Below are 4,593 nucleotides of genomic sequence, written 5' to 3' on the forward strand. Positions count from 1 at the left end.
GACTCGCTATTAGATTTGCTATATTTTTATATTTGTTCTCATGGTCTTGTTTACTTGAATTGCAAAAGTGCAATTTTCTTGAATAAATTTAATAATTATCCCTCTTACACTCACTTTTTTCCTTCACGCGCCAATCTTCAATCCAGATGGACCTTGAAATGCAGAAGGTATCAGCTCAGCGAACAAAAATGGCGGCTAGCAGACGACGAACAAGCGTATCGATGACGTGATGCGCGCGGTGGAAAGAGTGTTCGCAAAGCACATGCTGCGCATGTGCAATGTTTCCAACGATGGCTGTTACGCGGCGCTGATAGTGCCGTCGGCCACGCGCTCGCGTGTTCACCCTAACAGTGCTCACCGCTGTACGTACCGCCGCAAATATACACAGGCTTCAAGCGTTGAGTTGTACGAACAATGCTGAAAATGTGTTCCTATAATAAAGTTTTACCGCATGGCCTGCATATTGGTACTTGGTTCACTAAGGTCATGTTATTCTATGGATGGTCTAGTCGTATGCACGCCATCATATGCATCAGTTGTCGCCTTGCGTCACCCTTGAATCACCTTTTTACAATAAGATTGTCGAACTTAGTGTGTCCTAGTGGTTTTTCCCCACATTCCTTTGGTGCGAGATATCATTTTGTAGTTGGATTCATGATCTGTCTCGTTAGCGAAATTATTGTAAGGATAAGACCATGCCGCGTGCAGTTGGGCCTTTTCTCTGTGCTCTATTATGTCTGACTAGCGGCATTTTCAAGCTTAGTACATTAAATAAAAGAAGCAAACAATGCAGCACTTACACCATAGAACATTCATTTGAAGAGCACAAATTTTTCATGTGCCAAGAAAATGACAACGTAAGGGTGTGTAAATGGTGTCATGCCACCCAAAAATCGTTTAGCATTTAACGAGAGTGCAGCAATCAGCTGCTCAATATCGTATTTGGACCGTTTTTTTCCCGAATCTCTACACAACGCCACCACACACGTCGCACTGCGGGAGAAGACGAATACTGTCAAAACTGTTAACTTCCTATTAAAAATGCTTATTGTAACCAGAAAAAAAATTCTGCCGACTTTTTTCTAGGGCAGCATGGGCTTGAAAGAAAGCAAGTGCTAAGATCCAAAGACAAAGAATTGATAGACTTTCACTATCCGCTTTCAAAAGCACAAAGCCAATTTGTCTTGTTTGTGGTAAGGTTATGACTGTTATTTGACCGACTAGGGGGGTGGGACGGTTTTTGGCGGAGAAAACAAAAGTAGTAGCCCTGACATTGTCCGATAAATGACCATACTCTGACAGTCCACGTCTCGGCCGCACGAGAGTGGAGCCACGTGTGCAACATTCAATAAAAAACGACTACAGCGCAAAAGCTTGTAATACTCGCCTTCGCGCACTACCGTTAAATGTCGCACGTTTAATAAAAGGAAAAGAAAGATGAAGTAGCACTGTGCTTTTTGATCACCTCGGAAGGGGACTACTTCCAAGAACGCCGAACGCAGATGACTCTACCTACTGCAAAATGTTTAGGTGTTTCCGTCGAACGAGACGAACCTTATGTTAATGTATTTAGACGCTGCCCAAAACAAACAGGAAGAAAACAACAAGAGACGGGAAAGAGCGCACACTACCTAATACCACCATTTTTGGGCACTTGTACTTTGGATTCACTTTTGAAGCAACGGCTTGCGCGAGAGAATATATCCATTTTTCCAACAAGGAATCGACCCACCACCCGAAATTCTCTTCTGCGTGCTGATATGCGCCATCCAATAGAAAACCGGATTTACAACATGTCTATGCCACCGTATCCGCAGTGGCAGACACCAAGCTGCTTTTTGTAAACGACACGCTGGGCCCCATTTGCTCGAAAAAAAATTATCGGCACTCAGTCGCAAGAAGACAGAACTGCGCCTGTATTCGAAACTTGTATGTGTATTGCGCCTGGCTTGAGTGTAATAAGTAATAATAATATTAACTACAATAATATTAACAATAAGGTCAATTTCGCCCGACAGGCGAATCACTGATTGCGACAGAAATTTATTAGACAGCTGTGCAAACTAAGGTTAGTCGTTTTATCAGCTGCATAAACGGCTGTAAACATTCGCTTACTAACTAAATTAACCTGCACGTTGTCACGCGCGCACAATCACAAACGAGCACATCTCTCTCGATAAGCGCGGACACTCGCTGTCAAAACGCTGGCGTGGGGGAGAGTGGCAGCAACAGCGAGCGAATTGTCCATCGTGCTACTTCTAAGATAGGATAGGAATAAACTTTATTTGTCCAGCGGTTAAGGCTGTTGGTGCCCGGGGCTAGGTTGCCAGGGGTCCATCGCCGGAGAAAATCTTTCGAGATCCTCGGCAATGGCCCTGGCCCGCTGGACGGCCCACTCCTGCTACTTCTAGCTTCAACGCTAACTAATTGCGCCTAGAATACACCGCACACGAAGGCATCAGGGGCACTTTAACGAAAAGCTATTCCAAACTACTTCTATTCTATTTTTTTCAATCAGGCCTCCATGATTGCCCAACTTCACTTGTCTTTCACGCACGTAAAGGAAAAATATTAGCGTAGCTTGCACGGGAGGCTCAATGCTACAGAGAAAGCGGAGCTGATGGGCACCTAGCTTGGCATGGCTTTTGGACTAGGCTAAGCACTACCAAGTCATTCCCAGCATTTTCCGTAATTTATTGATCATTTATCGATTATCGATTAGCTGCTGGTTGACTATCGATTGTCTATCGATGAGAGACTAAGCTTAAGTAGTCCCAACCATGCTTAGCTAGACTTAACCAGGCTCAGCTTCGCCAGTTCACAGAGGTATGTGTCATTGCGCTTGGACCCTTTCTGCACTACCGCCAGGATCGGCCCACAATTTCTGTCCGCAGGTTATGGACTAACGCTCGGCTTACACAGCTGCGCTGTTAAAAAACCGCTAGAGCTACTCACTCTTATATGACGTGTGCACACTAATTATGCATGTGAGACCGAACAACAGAAAAATATTATTTTTCGATTCTATGCCTTTTTACCATCAGCCATCCGCAATTCGTCAAATGTTTTCGGGCTGCGTCCACTTCGCCTGTCTGTCACCTGACGTCCAAAAACCGTGAAAAATCACTGCGTCAAGGTGGCTTGTACGCATTAAACATGCATTATTACGCCGATCAAAACTTAATTTTCTTTTTAGTAGCCGGACACTGCCCCGTTCCGACATCAATAGAAGGTGGGTACCCGCCGATTGCTCTGGCACTGGCTTGTCGGAGCTGCCGTGGAGAATGGATTTATTTGCCTATATTAAAAATTTTGCGTGACATTATATGGTTGTCGAGTCCTTTCAGCACGAAAACGACATCGCTATGTCAAATTTTCTTCACTGAAGATTCGTTTTAGCTGCATTGTTACGTTTCCGTTGCACGCCGACGTGATTTTATAGCAGACACCGAAAGCTAAGTAAGAAGAAGCAGGGCAAACGCAGACGCCGGCAACACCCTGCTCATCAGGTTATCTACTTTCACTGCGCTAGCCCGGCCCCACGTTTCTCCCTCCACTTCTGCGTGCTCATCGCCCTTGGTCAGCCAATCAGGAAAGAAATATATGTTAAGTTAGACAATGCTATTCCTTTTGAAAGCAAACAACATGCAGTGACCTCCTATAAAATAGGAGAGCGTTTCAATAGCCTTCTCAAACAACGCTGCGAGTCACCGCCCGATGCTTGCGTTGGCGGTTACGTAAATTGGACATCAGGTGATTAGAAGGAAAACAGATTAGAATAGTTTTACGTTATAGGGTGCCAGCCATCGGCCCGCCTAGACTTTGTCCCCAGCGCAGATCGCTTTCTAGATCGGGGCCGCGCAGCCGCGCTCAGCCGCGCCATTCGTAGCCGCCACGGGAGTAAAACGTCCCCCACTTCCCTGCGGCCTTGTACGCGATGGAAGACGGAGCACTTTTTCCCCGCCTTCCTCCCTTGCGCACGCGAGACTGAGCAACCATTCTTTGCTCACCCTCTCCCGCTTTCACTTTACCCATACCATACGGCGCGCAGCCACGATGTTATCGCACTTGGACATTATACGAAACATCACGTCGACGACGACGGCGGAAATGTGCCTGGAGTGTCCATATATTTGCAATCGCAATAAAATTATGTGGATCCGACTCAGTGTGGTAAGCAGAGGAAGCGAAGCTTTCTCTCCTGTTTGCTTTGACTGACGATAGTACGCGGTGATCTTAACAGTGAATGTTTAATTTCTTCAGCATTTAGTGCAACGCGAGAGTGGTGAGTTGAAGTTCTGCGTGCACCTGTTTGTCCGTGTAATACGCACAATACACAGCGAGACGTGCTTGCTTGAGGAATTGTTGTGCGCCGTTTTTCATAACCTTCGAGATTGAGCCACCAGGCTTCTAAGATGAATCTGGCACGCTTCCACTCGCACCGGCAACATACGGCATCCGGCCGCTATGTTATCGCAGTCGGACTTCACACGGAACATCGCGGCGACAGCGAAGGCGACGCGGATGACGTCGGCGTAAATGCGCCTGGAGTGTACATATAACTGCTTTCACAATAATAAAAAAAAAGTTGTG

The sequence above is a fragment of the Dermacentor silvarum genome, chromosome 1, assembly GCF_013339745.2.
Source record: "Dermacentor silvarum isolate Dsil-2018 chromosome 1, BIME_Dsil_1.4, whole genome shotgun sequence".
NCBI classification, from domain to species: domain Eukaryota; kingdom Metazoa; phylum Arthropoda; class Arachnida; order Ixodida; family Ixodidae; genus Dermacentor; species Dermacentor silvarum.